The sequence below is a fragment of the Neltuma alba genome, unplaced genomic scaffold, assembly GCF_004799145.2.
Source record: "Neltuma alba isolate B1F8T4 unplaced genomic scaffold, ASM479914v2 tig00012513_pilon, whole genome shotgun sequence".
NCBI classification, from domain to species: domain Eukaryota; kingdom Viridiplantae; phylum Streptophyta; class Magnoliopsida; order Fabales; family Fabaceae; genus Neltuma; species Neltuma alba.
Window position 1 is genome coordinate 50,645 of NW_021636980.1, and position 9,382 is coordinate 60,026.

The 9,382-nt window shown below is 34.1% G+C and overlaps 1 pseudogene; it reads left to right on the top strand.

Annotated features, from left to right (window-relative positions):
• The first annotated feature begins 408 nt into the window (after positions 1-408).
• On the top strand, positions 409-3,865 carry LOC114727884 (probable LRR receptor-like serine/threonine-protein kinase At3g47570; annotated as a pseudogene).
• Positions 3,866-9,382: the final 5,517 nt, after the last annotated feature.

The following is a 9,382-nucleotide window of genomic DNA, read 5'->3' on the forward strand; positions in this document are numbered from 1 at the left end:
GATATTTAATATAAGAATTAGTTTGTTTTTAAATATGGTCTTACATGTAAGACCCCAATCCATTTTGTGTTCATATTATTTATTTTTTTCAAAGTAATTTTTAGAGTAGTTGTATATATTAAATATTTTATCAAATGATAGTTTCAGCTAATATTAAGATTAGTACGGATATTTTAAGAAAGGTAATACCCATTTATTATAACTAATTTAATAAATTTTCTCAATCTGTTCAAATTAGTCAATTAGCTCTTATATTAGAATAGAAAGTAGTATTAAATTGTCCTTTCAGAAATTACATTTCTACGGATTAGGTTAGCTACCATCAAAAGTCATAAAAATATCGCAAAAGTTGATCACTTGTTCCTATCTTAACGACGAGTGGACCAATTCTCCCTACGCTTCTTTTATGATTTATCTGGGTTTAGAAAAACAAATAATTACAGAAATTGCTTCTGTATTGCATATCTGTAAGAATATCAAACTTTGGTCATTCCCTTTCCTTTGTAACGCCAAAGATTCTCTTACTCTCCTTGTAACTTGATCCCGTCGCGTAACAATCCTACCTTTACAATTGCTAGAGTTAGATTCACAACTGCACTTAAAAAAAGATGAGCCACCGCTGTACAAGTTCTGAAATCCTGGCACTACAAATTCTCAGTGGATTGCTTCTTTTGTGCATGAGCTCAACATTTGGCTCGGCAACCGTGACCCTACAAGGAAATGAAACTGATTTTCAAGCCTTGCTTGACTTAAAGAGTCGGATATCTGAAGATCCATTCAAAATATTGAGTTCCTGGAACAACTCCTTCCATCATTGCAAATGGATAGGAATCACCTGCAACATCTCCACTAGACGGGTGGTGCAACTGAGCCTTGGACAGCAGAGATTGACTGGCACAATTCCACCTTCAATAGGAAACCTCACATTCCTCAGACTACTCAATCTAAGCATCAACAGCTTCCGCGGTGAATTTCCTAATGAAGTGGGACGTCTGCCACACCTTCAAACTCTAGTCATCACCCTTAATTACTTCACTGGAGGTATACCAAGTAATCTAAGTCACTGTAAGGAACTGAGGATTTTATATGCAGGTAATAACAATTTAACAGGAAACATTCCAACATGGATTGGAAATTTGTCTTCTTTATCTAAAATTGGGCTTGGAGTGAACAACTTCCATGGAACCATACCAAAAGAGATGGGCTATTTATCAGGCTTGACATTTCTTGGACTAAATGGTAATTACCTATCGGGTTCAGTTCCTGCTTCTATTTACAACATTTCCTCCATGTACTACTTCACTGTTGGTCAGAACATACTGCAAGGTAGTATACCACCTGATGTTGGATTAAGTCTTCCTAACCTTGAGATTTTTGGCGGAGCAGTCAACAATTTCACCGGAACTATTCCAATATCATTGGTAAATGCTTCAAGGCTAAAACTTCTTGATTTTGCTGAAAATGCTCTAACTGGAACGTTGCCTAGGAACATAGGAGTTTTGAAAAGTTTATTTTGGCTCAATTTTGATGACAATAGGGTTGTATCTAATGGAAAAGATGATGACGGCCTGAGTTTTCAAATTACTTCTCTATTTAATTGCACTGAACTGGAAGTTTTAGGTCTTAGAGGAAATATGTTTGGAGGAGAGTTGCCCAGCTCAATAGCTAATTTATCAAGTAGATTAAGAAAATTAACATTAGGTGGAGATAGTTTATATGGAAGCATCCCTGCTGCAATTGGAAATCTTGCTAATTTGGAAACGCTGGGATTGGAGGGAAACCTTTTAACCGGCAGTGTCCCTGATGGAATAGGTAAACTCCAAAATTTGGGCCGTTTGGATTTGAATGGCAACAGATTTTCAGGAACAATCCCTTGGTCTCTAGGAAACTTAACTTCATTAACACTGCTCTTCATGGAGGATAACACCTTTGAGGGAAGTATACCTTTAAGCCTCGGAAATTGTCGGCAGCTTCTTGTACTGAGTCTTTACAATAACAAGCTCAGTGGCACCATGCCAAAACAAGTGATTGGCATTTCTTCGCTTTCAATGTACTTGGATGTCTCTAATAATCTTCTTGCGGGACCTTTACCAGATGATGTGGGAAATTTACATAGTCTAACACAGCTAATACTCTCAGAGAACAACTTTTCTGGTGTCATTCCGTCTTCTCTTGGAAAATGTGTCAGCTTGGAGGGGCTGCACTTGCAGGGTAATTTGTTCGAAGGAGAGATTCCTCATAGTTTGGAGGGATTGAGAGGTTTAGAAGATATCGATCTTTCACGTAATAACTTGTCTGGGAAGATTCCTGAATTCCTCGGTGATTTAGCTCTCAAGCATCTCAATCTTTCTTACAATAACTTTGAGGGTGAAGTACCAAAGGCAGGGATCTTAAAGAACGCAACTTCCACTTCAATTTATGGAAACAGCAAGCTCTGCGGTGGTATCCCAGAATTTAATCTATCTGCTTGCACGGCCAGATTGTCTAGAAAACCTCTTGCCCCCAAGTTGACAATCCCTCTTGCAAGTACCCTGGCAGTAGTCATACTACTATCATGCTTTCTTGCACTCTTTTTAATAGGAAAACGAGCAAGAAAAAGATCAGAGGCAAGTGCAATCAGTACAAGGGATTTGAACCCGGCAATTTCTTACTCAGAACTAGCTAGATGCACCGGTGGGTTCTCTCAAGAAAACTTGATAGGTTCGGGAACATTTGGTTCAGTATACAAAGGAACTCTAGCAGGTGATGGAGCATTAGTAGCAGTGAAAGTATTAAATCTTCAACAAAGAGGAGCTTCAAGGAGTTTCATTGACGAATGCAAAGCTTTGAGAGGAATAAGGCACCGGAACCTTCTTAAGATCATAACTGCTGTATCAAGCATTGATCACCAAGGCAATGACTTCAAAGCTTTGGTGTTTGAGTTCATGTCCAACGGAAATCTAGATGATTGGATACATCCAAGAGATAATGTGCAACAGGAGAACAAGAGATTGACATTCATCCAAAGGCTGAACATAGCAATTGATGTTGCATGTGCACTTGAATACCTGCATAACTTTTGCCAAACAAGATCGTGCATTGTGATGTAAAGCCAAGCAATGTGCTGCTTGATGATGATTTGGTGGCCCATGTGGGTGACTTTGACTAGCAACCCTTCTATACGAGGAATCGAAGCGAGTCTTCCACATCCAAACAACACTCAGTAATGTCAGGTTACCCAAAGGGTTCTATTGGGTACATTCCACCAGGTACATTTTCATTGCTCACACACATATAATATGAAAGTTCTTGTAATTTCCATACAAGTTTCATTGAATTCAATATGCGTGTGTCAATTTGTATGGATTTTGAAGAATGAAATGTTTACAGAGTATGGGATGGGTGGGCAACCTTCAACAGGGAGATATATACAGCTATGGGATACTATTATTGGAGATTTTCACCGGAAAAAGACCCACAGATGAGGAATTTGAAGGCGGCATGGGAATTCACCAATATGCTGAAATGGCTTTGCCCAATCATGCCATGGCAATAGTTGATCCTTTTCTGCTATCTGAAGATGAAGATGAAGAGATACATTTGGAGAAGCTATAGGAAGGGAAACAGGAAAGGGAGGGGAATGGAAGAATGCTTGGGTGCGCTGTGCAAGTGGGTGTGTCTTGCTCTGCAAATGGGCCATCGGAGAGGCTGCAGCCCATGACTGTGGTCGTTAACAAACTCCAAGCAATCAAGAGATTGTACACCTCTAAATAATTATCAACAAAAAATTTCTAATATTCAATACTCCATGTTTCTTATAGTTTTCATGTATGTGCAAACTTATGTGTTTCAAATAAATATGCTTTGTACGTGATAATTGTGGCCCCGGATGGTATATCGTTATCAGTTTCTTCCATTTTTGTCTGTAGCAGCGACGTTTTACATATATATATATCTATATCTATATTCTCTATAAAACCTATTTAGTTGTATAATTAACATTATCAAATGGGTTTTATATTTAGGAGGAAGAGTATATATATATTGTGATAAGCATAAGCTAAGTTAAAGAGAGTTCAATCTCGAAAGATTGGCCTATTAAGAGAAAAATCTTTTGAACTTATAAATCTCAACACACTTGTAAAGCTCCCAAATATGGAGCTCATAACAATGGACCTCCCTCGAAACAACACCAGCACTTCACTCCAACTCCTATTAGTCAGACTCTACATGGATAGCCTTTTTTGTGACATTGGGTTCTCAAAAAGGCACCAATGTATGATAATTGTATATTAAAGTAAGAAGTGATAGCTTATATCAAAAGATTAGTCTATTAGAAATGAGAAGCCATTTTGAACTTATAAAGTCCACACATGGTTATGAGGCTCTCTAGTGTGAGGTTCATAACACGCACACATATAATTGTATGTATATATATAATGAAAAGTTGTAATGAATCTTACTATTATGAAATATGAATTGTCTCCGTTAAATACGGAGAGCAACGTCTCATTCATACTACTTACGCCTACTATAAAAAGGGTAGCACAGTTAAGATTAAGGTTTATGATTAATCACACAAGTTTATTGAGAGTAAGTGCAATTTTTTATGTATGTATAATTCCAATTAAATGTTGAAATGTTACTATATCCTACTCCTTGATTTTTTTAATAAAAAATTGACAAAGCACAACTATAAACAACACAATAGATACAGGTCTACTGCACTTTTTTTTATAATATCGGCAAATAGATTGAGAAGTATCTGGAAAAGATTTTTCCCAAAATTAACAATGCACGAGAATTGATATACTGATGTGGAATGGAGCTTTATTATTGAGTCCCGATGAATCTATTGTGATTAGACTTGCAAACACAATTTAATTAATGAATTTATATTTATATGATATTCTAAGGTATTATTATTTATATATATCATTTTCAGTACCTATCTATCTTTTCTTTAATTGAATTATGTGATCTACAAGTATTTTTCATTTGAATAAGACATCACCCTAGCAATTAATTATGTGAAGACGTGTGATAAAACAAGTATATATGTATAAATGAAGGGATTAATTGAAACCGAATAGATAGGTGAATGAAAAGGAGATGTTCATTTATCGTATTTTTATTTAAAAAATTAATAATAAATATTTGAATATGTTGATTAAGTTTTCTCCTCCATGTCAAGGAAACTCTAGTCCTTATTCTAAACTGTGATACCATGTGCTAAAATGAAATAAAATTATCCGAAATTCAATTAAGTTGGGTGAGGGAGGGTATTATAATTGATGATCGATTATTTTGTTACGTAACTGGGTTCTGATATAGTTTGACAAGCAATTATGGAACCTATAGGTAAAAGTCACAAAATATAATATTTGTTATATTGTAAATAGTAGCGTTTTGTATTTGGGTCTTATTATTGTTGAACCCATGATCAACACTGCAAAATGCGAGCCCAACATTATTACTAAGTCTTTGCGAGCCTAACATTATTACTAAGTCTCAAGGGCTTTGGCATTATATTAAGGAAAAAATTACTCACTATGAGATTAAGCAATATCATTACTAAAAAATTTCATAACAAGTGAGCATATACAGTACAAAAAATGACAACATATTTAATACTAATAAGTTATTGTGGGATTTTTTTTCTGATTACATCTCGAAAGCTTCTAGTGATTTCCTCTTATATTAGTATATTAAAAAAAAAAAGCTATGCTAGAAAAAGAGTTTTCATTCATTCTTCAAAGCTTGATGAAGCTCATTAAAGGCAAGGAGATTATAAAGAAAAGGCAATAATTCAGTTAGCTATTTCAATTATTAAATCATGCGCGCACTTTTTAAGAACTTGCGAAGGTTAATTGATCTAAAATAATATTTGCCGGCTTTTCTATATCTATGAACACGTGCACTTGGGAAGATTGGCAGAGAAAAAATAACGTAGCAACTATTGTCAATTTATTAAAATTCTAAAAAGTAATCTAAAAAGACTTGCATTATACATTTTATTGAAAATCGATCCAATTAACAAGAATATGACTCACATATCATAAGAATATACATTTGAATTATGTCATCAATCTGAAAATCTTGTTAGTAACTAATCAATGAGTATTTACTCTTTAAACTATGAGCTCTGTTTTAGTTCTGCTAATAAGTTTTTGTGATCCAAACTGACCAACTCCATCTTAGTACTCTCAATAAAGAGTGTAGTTCAGTGCAATAATTATTATATACTATCTTTGGTATTAACATAAAAACTACTTTGACACTCAATTGGTCTTAAATATAAGATCCTAATCCACTTTGTTTTTCATATTTATCCTGTTTTTTTTAAAGTAGTCCTTGTAATAGTTGTACATCTTAAATGTTCTATCGAGTGGTAGTTTTATTAGCTAATATACACATGACTAACAAGGATATTTTAGGAGAGATAACATTTATTTATTACAAATAACTAATTTAACAAACGCTCTTAATCTACTCAAATTAGTTAACTATAGCTCTTATATTTAAGACCGGCGCTAGTATTTCTACATGTGTGTGGGATGAAATTACAGTACAATTCATGTTTACCTGGTCATAAATATTGTGGCAAAAGTATATAGATTTGGTTATTTAAAGCTTATATAAGTTTTCAGTTTGATCCTTAAATTTTAAAAAATATATTTTTAATCCTTTAATTTTAAAAAATAATGGAAAGTTGACTAAGCCAAAGTGTGCGGTCTCCCAGCGTTTCACATATATCTTTCCACAAATTGACAGAAGGATCAGGACTAGTGCAAATGCTTCCACAATCTCCACTCAGACTCATATAACCATAAGCTCTTTGTTTGGTCCTTGTTGACTCAATCAACTTCATATAGATAGGACTATGAACAGTCCCTTCCCCTCTTGTTTCCTCCGCAAGAGTGTTGTTGCTAAATGTTACGGATTGTGATAATGGATGATCATTCTCTCATACTTTTATCATGTCTTATAAAAAATAGGAGCGCTTTTAGCTGGAATATGAGAATTAAGAATTTTCATTTAGGTCAGTTATTACATCTGGCAGATATTAATAATATTTTATGAATGCAATACTTCATAAATTTTAGTTTGTACTACTATATTTGAGGATCTACATTTGATAGTAAAAATGTATATATGTGTTTTTTTTTTCAGCTATACATTTGATAGTGATGAGCACCAAATCTTGAACACAAAAGCACACTAGTTTGGATGCTCACCACCTGAGCAATGAGCGCCCAATCTTGATTGTCCATATGAAAATTGGGCAGTTCATATCTAGTATATTCTTATAATTTTAGTAGTTTAATATTTTAATGGGTATAAAATTTAAAATAAAAATTACTATCTCTTAACTGATAGTTTCTCAAAAAATGATTTTTTTAACTTAAAAATTATCAGTTAAAAATTTCAAATATGAACTATTGAAATTGTATTAGACGATGTAGATCTCATCATGTTGCTTAGCATGGAAAGTTGACTAAGCCCACTGACCCCCTTCAATACGCACAACAAGTTGTTGAAAAATTCAAACCCTGGAAAGTTGACTAAGCCAAGGTTTGTGGTCTCCCAGCGTCTCACATATATCTTTCCACAAATTGACAGAAGGATCAGGACTAGTGCAAATGCCTCCACAATCTCCACTCAGACTCATAACCATGAGCTCTTTGTTTGGTCCTTGTTGACTCAATCAACTTCATATAGCTAGGACTATGAACAGTCCTTCCCCTCTCGTTTCCTCCGTTAGAGTGTTGTGCTAAATGTTACGGATTGTAATAAGGGATGATCATTCTCTCATACTTTTATCATGTCTTATAAAAAATAAGAGTGCTTTTAGCTGGAATATGAGAATTAAGAATTTTCATTTAAGTCAGTTATTGCATGGCAGATATTAATAATTTTATGAATGCAATACTTCATAAACTTCTAGTTTGTACTACTATATTTGAGGATCTACATTTGATAGTAAAAATGTATTATATGGTTTTCTTTTTCAGCTATATATGATAGTATAATGAACACCAAATCTTGAACACAAAAGCACACTAGTTTGGATGCTCACCACCTGAGCAATGAGCGCCCAATCTTGATTGTCCATATGAAAATTGGGCAGTTCATATCTAGTATATTCTTATAATTTTAGTAGTTTAATATTTTAATGGGTATAAAATTTAAAAAAAATTACTATCTCTTAACTGATAGTTTCTCAAAAAATGATTTTTTAATTTAAAAATTATCAGTTAAAAATTTCAAATATGAACTATTGAAATTGTATTAGACGATGTAGATCTCATCATGTTGCTTAGCATGGAAAGTTGACTAAGCCCGCTGACCCCCTTCAATTCCACAACAAGCTGTTGAAAAACTTAAAACCCTTGGAAAGTTGACTAAGCCAAGTTTGTGGTCTCCCAGCGTCTCAAATATATCTTTCCAAAAATTGGCAGAAGGATCAGGACTAGTGCAAATGCTTCCACAATCTCCACTCAGACTCGTATAATCATAAGCTCTTTGTTTGGTCCTTGTTGACTCAATCAACTTCATCTAGCTAGGACTATGAACAGTCTCTTCCCCTCTTGTTTCCTCCGCAAGAGTGTTGTTGCTAAATGTGACGGATTGTCATAATGGATGATCATTCTGATTCATACTTTATTCATGTCTTATAAAAATTAAGAGCGCCTTTAGCTGGAATATGAGAATTAAGAATTTCATTTAAGTAAGTTATTGCATCTGGCAGATATTAAAATATTTATGAATGCAATACTTCATAAACTTTCTAGTTTGTACTACTATATTTGAGGATCTACATTGATAGTAAAAATGTATTATATGTGTTTTCTTTTTCAGCTATACATTTGACAGTAATGAGCACCAAATCTTGAACACAAAAGCACACTAGTTTGGATGCGCACCACCTGAGCAATGAGCGCCCAATCTTGATTGTCCATATGAAAATTGGGCAGTTCATATCTAGTATATTCTTATTTTAGTAGTTTAATATTTTAGTGGGTATAAAATTTAAAATAAAATTACATCTCTTAACTGATAGTTTCTCAAAAAATGATTTTTTTAACTTAAAATTATCAGTTAAAAATTTCAAATATGAACTATTGAAATTGTATTAGACGATGTAGATTCATCATGTTGCTAGCATGGAAAGTTGACTAAGCCCGCTGACCCCCTTCAATTACCACAACAGTGTGTTGAAAACTTAAAACCCTTGGAAGTTGACTAAGCCAAGGTTTGTGGTCTCCCAGCGTCTCACATATATCTTTCCACAAATTGGCAGAAGGATCAGGACTAGTGCAAATGCTCAACAATCTCCACTCAGACTCATATAACATAAGCTCTTTGTTTGGTCCTTGTTGACTCAATCAACTTCATATAG